General features: G+C 40.3%; 1 protein-coding gene across 2 annotated transcripts in view; it reads right to left on the bottom strand.

Moving 5' to 3' along the window:
- Positions 1–9,223, bottom strand: part of TMEM229B (transmembrane protein 229B) — a 50,884-nt gene extending 41,661 nt beyond the window's left edge. The window contains exon 1 of one of the 2 annotated variants that reach the window (XM_080596176.1): positions 9,121–9,223. The gene's annotated coding sequence lies outside the window, so the exon portion shown is untranslated. The remainder of the gene's footprint in view (positions 1–9,120) is intronic. The other variant, XM_080596174.1, reaches the window with a different exon arrangement.
- Positions 9,224–11,585: the final 2,362 nt, after the last annotated feature.

The raw sequence follows: 11,585 nt of genomic DNA, 5'->3' as shown, positions 1-11,585 counted from the left end.
TTTCTGTCTCATTCTTCACTTGAGTTTGTCTGGCTTTATAATTCCTGCACTAAGTCCTCGCTAAGATTTACTCTGCTCAGAGGCCTTTCCTGCTAGTGTTTTACTCCTCCAACAGTACCAATTCATTAATCAAGCCATAAATCAAGTCATCCCCTTTCCAGTAAAGTCAGACAGGTTGAGCACTGTAAGTCTTTTACAATAAGGCAATTTCTTTCGATCTTGGATAATTACAAAGCTCCTTCTGCGCCTTCCCCAGCTTTTCAACAGCCTTTGAAAATAAATATCCTGCATATGATTAGTCTCACTAGCGCCACAAAGGGAAGTAAAGCACCCTGGTGCTTCTACTCACTATTCTCCTGTTTATGCATTCGAGGATTGATTTCACCCTTTTTGCCACAGTATCTTGTTGGAGTGAAATTGCTCCATACTCTGACAACCCTGATCCTTTTCAGAGTGTTGTTTTCCAGGGTAGAGTTTCTGATTACACATCTCCTAACCTCCTATCTGGTTCCCACATGCATAACTTTGCATTTGGCTGTACTAAAAGGCTTTTTAGTCAAACACGTCTGATCTGCCGAGTGACCCAGCCTGCTCTATATAAATGCTTTTCCCTCATCATCACCATTCCACCAGGCTTTATAATATCTGCATATTTTATCAGCAGCGAGTTTATATCCACTTGTAGGGCAATGACGAAAATGTTGAACAGAACTGAATCTAAAATTCATCCTAATATTATTTCCATGATTTTGCAAAGCTCTGTTGACATGGCTTTACTCTGTTTTGCTTTACATCCAGCACACAGACTTGGCTGGACTATTTTTTTTCTTTCACGCTTAAGTGATCCTGTTGTCCTATGTTTCTCTCAGTGAACCAGAGTCTTACAGGTATAAAGATCCAGCACTGCCCTTCATCCAAATATTATACATGAAGAAGCATTCAGTGAGAAACTAATTTAAGAAATCAAGCAGAATTCACATTCGGTATATACATTCTGTATACATTCATTCCTGTCCAGTAAGTACTCTGTTGGTAACCATGTTATTTAGCCATGGAAACACAGAAGATGCGTCTAGAAGGTGCTTTAAGAGCTCCTTTAATCATCTTCCTTCTTAAATGCTTAAATTATTCTTGACATTTTCTTTAATCAAGATTATTCAGATGCTGGAAAATATATCCCTAGATTTTCTCAGTCTTTGTCAGAGAATCTCTACCAGTTAATACTTTTTTCCCTAACTGCTGCTAGGCTTGCTGACACACATCTACTGTGATTATTGACTTTTCCATTTTTTAATATTGGCACAGAATAGACACTCCTCTAGTATTCTGGTATTTCCTCACTATTGTAGGATATATTAAATATCAGTTTCAGCAGGCTAGAGATCAGTTAAATAAGCTCTAGTAGTATTCCTGTGTAAGCTATGCAGACCAGATGATTTTAAAATATTTACCCCCAATACATACTTTACATTTCACCCTGGTCACTAATGGAGTGGAAAATTTTTCATCAGTCCATGTAATGTAAGTGCGTCATCTTCTTTCCAAATGGAGAACAGAAATATTCCTTGAATATTTGTCTTTTCTGCAGCATTATCATTTTATCATCTCCATCAAGCAACAGCAGTCCTTAAGTCTTAAGTCCTTAAGACTTTTGTTTCTTAATATACTCTTAGTATACTCTTAACTCACTTTACTATCTTAAGCCCTGCCAGACAATGATTTTCGTCTGTTGTCTTTTTTTGTCTATCTTTTTTTTGTCTATCTTTACATTGTATAACTTCTAATTTATATTGATTAATATGTATTTCCCATTTGACCATTTGCTATGTAGGCATTTTATTTTCTAGCTGTGCCTTCACTTTGCACATCAACTCCGGATGGAATTTTAAATAACATTGTTCTCTATCATGCTTATGAATTTGAGGCTTTTTTTTTCATCTAGTAACCATTCTTAAACTTCCATTTATCTTTCATATTTTTCTATCTGAGCTTCTCTTCCTCAGCTTTGGTGTGTTTATAAGGTACCTCATCCTGTTCTCTAATTTGATCCAGTGGCCTCTGAGAGATCCCTCTTCCCCAATGGTACTTTATGCTTTGATATTATTTAGTACATTGAGCCATAATGTACTCAAGAGCCTGTGGTTCTCAGTTATTAATAATTCCAAAATAAGCAATGATTGTCTTTAACATAGAGCACATCCTCCTTACTCCGTCTCCTTCTCATGCTCCTCTTTTTCATAGTCTCTCCTTGGAGACAAACTAAACCAAGAAATTTTACTGTATTCCAGCAGGTTTCAGAACACTGGTTAAATTAATTTTGTTCTTAGCAATAAACATCTCTGGTTTTGTGTTGCTACTTCCAACATTAGCAGCAGTGTATTTGCTTGAACTGTTCCTCTGTTTTCGATCTTTGTGGCATTGGTTCAGTTGGTCCACAAGGATGACTTACAGAACAGTTCCACTAGAAATAAGGCCCTTTTGCATTGCTCGTTGAGTATCATCTCCACTATTTCACTGTCACATTATTTTTGTTATGCTACTTTCAGAATGCATTGCATGCGAATATTTCTCCCATTAAAGCAGATTGCCTCAGGCACAGAGAAATTTGTCTGAAGTTCATTACAAAGAACTGGAGAGAATACCCAGAAGCACGGACAAGCAGCCACCTAATTTCTCCTATTTCAGCTACCATATACATTCATATGATGAACTCAAAGCGATAAACAAGGAGATCACCTCACTTTTTAAAAAAGTGGCTTTTTTCTTTCCTTCTTTTCCTTTTGAGTCTTGTCACTATCCCAATAGCAGTCCCACAACAAACACATGATCCTAACAAATGTCAGTAGGTCAGGTGGGGTAGGAGCCAAATGGCCCCAAATCACTTGATGACTAAGAAGAGTCAAATGAAAAAGACTTTCTGCTTCTACAGATACAATGAATAAATAATTACGTCATCAAATATTCATCTATATCTAATATCGCAAAGCTTCCCTTCGATAAGCATCGACCCGGCACAGACTCCATAGGAATGGTTACATTGTCTAAAGAGTAAGTTTTCATTTTTGAAAGTTTTTAAGGAAACTTTTTGTGAATAATTTAATGGGATTAAGTGCATAGCCCTGAAGATTGTTTAGTTCATGACATTTCCAAAAGAAGTATTAAAATAAGACTTTGTCATATTGTAATCTGTAATTATCAAATATTTTTATGCTGACTACAAATGCCAATACCCAGCCTAAAAATAATCAGCCCAGTGAATTTTAAAACCTTAATTTTTATGGCTTGTTATTCTAATAGAGGCCAGAAAGGATGCTCCAGATACCCAACAATCCCAGTAATCCGCCATAAATTTCAGTTACAAATAGTGTAACTGATGCTGATAATGAGAAGTCAACCTCAGAAATATAAACACAAAAGCAGATTAAGTGAACTGGAACTTGAGCAACGATCCTGGTGTACCTTTCATCTCCCCAGCTGTTAAAGTCATTTGCACAATTACTTGTGACTCTTCATTTATGGACTGATTCAGCTCTTAGAGGTGCTGCAAACATGGAAGGTTGTCCCAGATTCATAATATGCTATGCTGATATCTACATCCCACTAACTTCACTCTGTACTAGCTGCTCTCTGCCTACAAGAATACTGTGATCTACTGCTTTCTATCTCCTGTAATGCCCTATGTACTCAATCATGAGAGATGGACACTTCTGGATGGTGATTCACTCCATCCTAGGGAGATGGAACCAGTTCCCCTTTCTCCATGGACGACAGATGGAGCCAGATGAGTAGTTCAGAACAGCTGCCTCACTTCTGGGTAGTCAGGCAAACTAATCTCACTCTGATGGTTGAACTAGGTACTTTCTATTTTATAACACCCTGGCTGACGGCATGAGACAGATTTTAAACAGGTTGAATGAGGGTCAGAAAGAAGTCCAAATTAGTCTCTGATGCATAAGTACTCACTTCTTTCGCAGCTTGACTTCTATCACACCTATGCCACCAAATTCTTCCAGAGCTTTTTCCATAATTGTCCTTGTAAACAGGAACTAAATTAGCTCTTTTATATCATTCCAAAGCAAAAATACACGTTAATAGAAGGGGAATTTGAGAGTAAAAGTACCAGTACTGAATTGTGCTTCTTCAGCAAAAAAGTCATAGTTGCTTTTTGATTCAAATCCATTGGAAATTTTGTTCTAACATTAGGCACGCTATTAGAGAGAAATATTCTACCACAGTTTAACACAGCCAAAGATGATATCAGCATATAAAATACTTTTTGAGTCAGCTACATTTTCAGTAGTTTTTTTTTCCTTAAGGATATCTATCCAAATACAAGCAATTAAGGGTGCTCTATTAGCCAGCCTCTGAGGTACAGTCTTAACCACCAACTGACATTCTTCTCAATTCTCTAATATGACCAGAGGACAAAGAATATAGTACATCTTCCCCAAATAAGCCGTTTCTCCAGCGTGATCCCAGACTTGAACCTCCAGTACTAACTATACTGCATTGACTATAAAACATTTATGTGCTCATAATTCTGTGAGCATTTGGCTATTACTGCAAACATCCCTGTGGCAGAAATAAAACACAGATAAACTCGGAATTCATAAGCCCTACTTCCATGGTCAGACTACATTGCCCCTCACCTCTCCCTTACACTACAGTAGGTCCATCACCTTTCTCTCCCCAAGTTTTTACCTTCTCTTTATTCTCAGTGTCCTTGCCCCATGATCAGGATAACAAAAGATGACTAAAGCTCTTTACAAGGTGGGCAACTCAGCAGTCAAGTTAACACTTTCTGGCAAAGCAACTCCACTAGACTTGTGCAAATAATCTACTTTTAGGACATTTTTGGTATAGCAGAACAATGTCTTCTGGACATCACAAGAAGTTATGCTTACAGAAGTAATCTTAGAAACATCTAAAACAGATGGAGAAGACAGCAAGTGAAAAGATGCAGATAGATGAGTCAATATCTATGCTGCTTCCACCTACCGACAGCAGTCCTGTAACCCCAGCCGGCAATTTCTAGGTGTAAACATCGCTGGGCAGTTTATGTGGCAAGAGTAGGGGCCCTTTGTTGTGGTTCATGAATATTAACACTGTGATACCCAACTCTTTTCTTTCCAAGGGAGTAAAAAATGGTGCTGTCATGTTCCCTGAGGCTGGTGGATAATTGTATGAAAATTAGAGCAATTGGATATGCCCTGAGGAGATGTGCACAGGCAAATCAGATGTCCCTAGGGAACAATCCATTCAGTACCCTATATTTCTTATATATATATGTTGATCTCCTCCCACCTGCTGGATGGCAGAGGAAAAAAAAATCTTCTCATAGAGTCAAAACAGACATTTGTCCATGCTGATATCTGTATATCCAACAGTAATTATGTGGAAAAAAGCACAGATGCTTAAAGGAGCTAATACAACCTTCTCTGTGACACTGGATAATTTCCAACAATCTTATCTGGAAGGAACCTCCACCAGCTAGCCCTTATTCAGACCCCAGACCCAACTAAGCACACGGTTCTTTAGCTCTATTATCGGAAGTAAATTTAGTGGCACTACATAGCTGTCTGTCATCCCCACAGAGCAGGAGGTCAAGGGTTCCACTGATGTATGTTTCCTACCTGCGCCTTGCATGCCATTGAGTTTGAAAAACCAAGGCATGCTGGAATTATCCCAACAAATTGCAGTCCCTGCCTCCAGGGCTTTATGGGCAGAAGGACGTGAAAAATAAAGCTTTGCTGGATATTATATTTCAGGACCAAGACTAAGCTAATTTATAGAGGCTCCAATATCAACTCAAACTTCCAATCTTAAGTTTATCTCAAAGTTTTTTGAACAAAGGTTTTTTCAGGTTGCTTTACAGTTACTTACAGTGATAGGAATGTGTCATATGATTGCAGAGTTTTTCCTTTAAAATAGGCACCAAACCCATTTCAAGAAGGAAATCTTTTGTTTACTTTAGAAGATATAAAAATCTTATTTCAAAGAATACGAACATGTTGGTTGCACAACTTTGCGAAGTACAGAAATTCAGTATTTTCATTATTATGAATAATGTTCTCCTGGGGAACAGATTTGTGGGATGGGAATTAGGTCAAAGTTCCAAGGATAGCAAGTGAAACAGATTATAAATAGTTTTCTTGAAAGGATGAAAAGAAAACCAGCCCTGCCTTGTCCCTCTACGTATCTTCAGATAGCTGCAGATAAGAGACTTTAGTGGAATCCAGACATTTTCCTATGAGATGAAAATATTTATAGTAGCATAAAAAAATGGACCAAATACAAAACTGCATGTGTGAATGATCATCTTTAACCATTGGTATTTATGGTGGGCAGATCTTTCTGCATCACCTTGTTTATTTTTATTCTAGGGAGGTACATGGCTCTCGAGGCTTTCTGCAAATAATTCTCCAGGCCTGCATTTTTAAAAAAATGCCACTCCTAAATATTCAGATGATCACACCCTCATGACAATGCTCTTAAGGGTTCAGTATAAGGTCTCTTATTAATTGCCTTTGATGTTTGTTTATATGTTCACAAACCTTTGTTATCAACAAATGAAATACGCAGCTCCATAACTAATGGTGGAAGTTTTATCAGAAAATATGCTAATGTTGCAGTGAGACATTAAACTATCTGTTTGAGATATAGGGTCAGGTATGTCAAGACCGTACTTCTCAGTTGTCTTAAACAGAGCTACTTTTGGTACCAGAGCTTTTGGGAGGTGTTGGAAGCATTGGTTCAAATGCAAAAGACTGCTTACTTGTATGTGTGAGAGTTGCTCTATTTCATAAATGCTTATCGCCTCCCCAGCGGTTAAGCAATACACGTTTTTCTCTCTAGCTGAGGATCAAATTATAATGAATTATACCACCTGACCATTTACACACAAGTTTTATGACTAGCATGCACCATTTATGTCGGCTTAATGCAGACTTTTCCAGAACTTCTTATTTGTGCCCTTACACTGGGCTATGTTTGGTTAATAGCCTTTTATTTCTTGAATGTGATTTTTACTCATACAGAGTAGTTAAGGTTTAACATAAAGGATTACTTTACACTTCAAAAAAAGTAAATCACAGAAAGTCTTGAACTGCATTAGGCTTGAAATGAAATATTCCCTTCCTCTGTAGCCCCAGAATAGAAGGAGCTCAGCATTCTGAGACTGGTACAAAGTGGTATTGTTAAACAGAAGCTAATTAGGATGGGATTTCATGTTGCTAAGAGCTAAGTCTTTGGTATGCAAGAGAGCCAAACAGCAAGGGCAAAGTGTAACTATTTAAGGCTGAAGTTTGCTATTTAAAGGAAAATGTTCATACTGGCCCAAAATTTAGCTGCAGTCAGGAGAGTGTTTCTCTGTCAATGAGAAGATGACGGACTGTCACGACTCCACTCAGTGAGTCCAGATCAAATGTGCTCAGGATGTAAGCCAAGAGATTATTTTTCCAACCTGCCAGAATGAAAAGCACCATCTGTGATCGATTTTGTGATAATGGAGTAAACAGCTACTGGAAATTCAGGACAGTTCCCAGAGATTTTTGGTCTCTGGGAGGAATGAATATGAGCTTGCAAGAGGAACACAGCTGCTGCCATCCAAAACCTGTGGTCTCCTCTGTGGAGGTTGAGAAACATTAAGAATCACAAACCCTTGGGAGCATAACCTCCTGCAAGCAGTGGGATTTTGCCTGATCCTGTGCAGGAAAACAGGTGGAAGATGTCCTGAATATTCTCTCCTTTTTTGCCTATGTGCCTACCATTCACAGCGTATTCTTTTATGACAGCAGGTTTACCTTAAATATAAATCTAGTAAAAATAAACCCAGATTGTAAACTGTAGGCACTGATTTCAAAGACTGTAGAAATCTGTGTACAGTATTCTGCTTTGTGAAGTTAAAGCTACAAGTCTAACCACAAAAGCTCTCTCAAATTTAAAAGAGGAAGCAACTATTTCTTGCAGTAATGGCAGCATTACTTTTACTTGCTAGAAGAATCACACGTTAATTTTGATCCAGCAGAAAAATATTTTGTTAAAGGTCTTAATTTTTTAAAGGTTTGATATAAGACATTTAATTTCTCTGGTATCTCCTGAGAAGCCAAATAATATTTGGCAAATGTAAATGGTAAAAGCTCTAATGTTATTAGTCCGTATAAGAAAAAAGTCAAGGCTGAGAGGAGACAACAATCTTGTACAGAAACATCAGGCTTGAATTTTGACCTATTGTGAGGCTGGGAGTGGGTTACATCCAGCTTTAGCCAAAATTAGAAACAAGTCTAGAGGTGTTCAGTGACTGCACCAAAGAGAAAACTAGTTCTTTGAACTAATGCCTGAACTGACCACAGCTAAGGAATGCAACCATTGCCCGAGGAACACCATTTCCTACTCTCCTGTACAGCCCCCATATGTGTATAAGCCATACAATGATTGTTTGCTTTTTAGAAAAAAGTGCCCAGGCACTCCCTGAGTCAGGATCACACCACAACATGTACACCTGGTTTCTCAGAGGTGTGATTTGGAGCCAAGGCCTAGGGCCCATAACTAACTCATAGCCATTTATAGTGCCTTTCTCCTCAGGCTCCTCAGAGCTGTACAGCCAGGAGCAGCAGGGGTGTAGCTCACAGGGTTTCTTTTCTATTTCAGTTGAAGAAAAGTCTTTATTGTCTGTAATTAGCAGAGGGCCTAAAACAAGCGGCACAGGGTTCGGGCCAGAGGAGGAACACAACACAAAGGAGGCGCAACTCATGGCTTATAGAAGTACTTCAGAGGATCCAATTAAATGCTGTGCGCTGGAGCATTTCTATGTAGATTGAGGCCTCCACAGAGTTTCCCGCTGTAAAATATTTTAGAAAAGATCTTTAAACACTAGAAAATCCTCCCCGGGTCCCGCGGGGAGCAGCCCCACCGCCGGGCAGCAGGTGGCACCAGAGCACAGCCGGCCAGGCGCCTTGGTCCTCCGGCGATACCGAACAGCGGAATGGCGTTGTGGGGTTTCCTTCAGCTGACCGGGTTTTCGTGTAACACGCTTATTGTTATAACTTAGTAGGCACTACACGATTACACAGATAGCACGTCCTCCCTCTGCTCCAGAACAAATCCCCCGAGTTATCTCACCTGCTAGCCAGCGCCGTCATAAGGGCCAAGTGCAAATCCTGCTCTTTATGGTGCCCCATGGCTGGGGCTTCCTGAGTGGCCAGAGAGCTTGTGCTGAGTGGCTGACCGAGCATTTGAAGGCTGAGCTCTGGCCTTCTGCTGTGGGTAATTAACACTAATTAAGCAATAATTAAAATCACCCTGTGACATCCTTCACAGAAGGTCCTAACTGGGTTATGTGTTGGCGCTACTCAGGCCGTTTTAATTAGCTATTGTTCTGCGTGCATTTCTGAGGGCACAAGTGTTGCCAACCCAGGACAAAAAGTTAAAACGCAAGGATAAGGACACAGAAGTGTGTAACCACAAGTATGGGACTTTATCGGACGTCTGGCCTCAGCCCTCCACCAACCTGGAGCTGACGGGTGGCACAGCAGCACAACGCTTGTAGAGGTCCCCTGCTAACATGGGGGGGATCCAGTGGGCTGGTGAGCACACCCTTCATCATATATGGGTTTTGTGAAGGGGGGCAGATTTAAGTTTTCTGTCAGTCTCACATGTAGATCCCATGGTGTGACAGAACCGGGCTGGTAACCTGTGAGCCCTTCTTAGTTGGCTCAGTAGGTTAAGCCAAGGCTCTGTAACCCTGCAGTCACCAGGGCAGGGAAGCATACCTGTGAGCCTTGCAAGGGAAGTACAGGATGCCTCCCCAAGTTCAGGGGTCTCGTTATCTCCCCTAAATGAATCAACTGATTCAAACAGAAGCAGCATAAATTTTAGCCCAATTGCTTGTCATCCCAAACAGGGAAGGCCAGTTATCCAAACCCTGTTGAGGCAGGCTGTAGGATCATTGGGGAAGCCTGTTTTTGTTCATGTGCCATTCACTACATCAGACTTGCTGAACTGGAAACAGTCAGCTGGGCCTTATAGGGATAATCCGCAGGGGATGCACCAATTATTTGCAAGTAAAATGATAACCCATAATCCCAACTGGGCAGACATGTGAGCTTTATTAAGCACCATTCTGACTGCAGGGGAAAGGAGAATGCTTCTGCAAAAAACTCAGGCAGAGGCAAGGCAAAGGTTCCCCTGGGAGGATGTGGAAGCATTGGTACCGATTAAGAGAGACTCTGAGGGGGACCCAAATACTGGCAAGGGCTGAGAGTTGGTAAAGCAGTACCAGTAAGTAATCCTTTCTGGGATTCAACATGAGGCACCAAAACTGAAAAATGCCTCTAAACTATATGAGGTCTGCCAGAACCCAGATGAGAGCCCATCTGCTTTTTTCAAACGCCTCTGTGAAATGGTCAGAAAATGGATGGATCCGGACCCAGATGATAAGGCAAATAAGAGAATGTTTAACATGCGGTTTATCTGCTCCTGATATTAGGAAAAAAATGTGGAAGGTAGTTTGGGCTGGGGGAATGTCAGTCTTTCAGCTAATTGAGATTGCATACAAAGTTTGTAATAATTGAGAGGTGCAAAAATAGAGAGAAAAAAATAAGCTGTAGGCATTACTTTTGGCAGCAGCTGTTGTAGAAGGGGAGGGAACTCAGGGCAGAGGCAGAGGTGGATATAGAAGATAATTTTTAAAGGGTTGTGGACATGGACAAAGGGGGGGGGGGGGCAGGAAGGAGTAAACCCATAGGCTCCAACCAGGGTGCCTGATGCAGGGAAGAGGGACACTGGAAAAATAAGTGTGTGCTGGTAAAGAAAAAGGAGCTGAAAAGAGGCAGTGAAGAGCATCATTTGATTATGTTGGAAGATTTGGAGTCAGAATGATGGAAATCAGAGGATGAAATTGCAGTCTCTCCAGCAGATGCCCTGGTTCCTTTTAAGTTTGGGGGAGACACCATCAATTTTCTTTGAGACAGTGGTGCAACTAATTCTGTAGTGACAAACTGTAAAAGACTGCTCCTGCAGCTGATGGACTGTAAAATTGGGGGAAGAATGTTGACACACCAGTTTTATATATGCCTGAGTGCGCTCTCCCTTTGCTGGGAAGAGACTTACTGTGAAAATTAAATCCCAAGTGAGTTTTGTCACAGACAAGATAAAAGTTAAGGTTCTAAATGAAAACTCTTGGAAAGCCCAAATTTACCTTCTGGTTAGAGCCAGAAGGGGACCAGCAGGTACCTGAAGAGGTTTTAAACACAATAACTCTGTTAGTTTGGACAGGAAAACAACCTGAGAGAGCAAAAAACACATCCCCAGTCCAGATCAAGTTAAAGCTGAGAGCAATACCTGTATGGGTACCCCAATATCAAATCAGTTTTGCAACAAGAGGATTAGAGCTATTGATAGACAAGTTTCTATTGTACGGATTAATTTGTGAAGGCCAGTCCAGCTTTAATACCCCAATACACAAGTAAAGAAACTAAATAGTACAGAATACAGGTCTATGCAGGACCTGAGAGCCATACATAACGAAAGACATACACAGTGGTATCTAACCCTCATATTCTCCAGATGACAATATCTGAGGAAGA

The sequence above is a fragment of the Anser brachyrhynchus genome, assembly GCF_964034855.1.
Source record: "Anser brachyrhynchus genome assembly, chromosome: 5".
Classification (NCBI taxonomy): domain Eukaryota; kingdom Metazoa; phylum Chordata; class Aves; order Anseriformes; family Anatidae; genus Anser; species Anser brachyrhynchus.
Note: the sequence above shows the minus strand (reverse complement) of the source record. Positions and strands in the feature narration are given on the sequence as shown.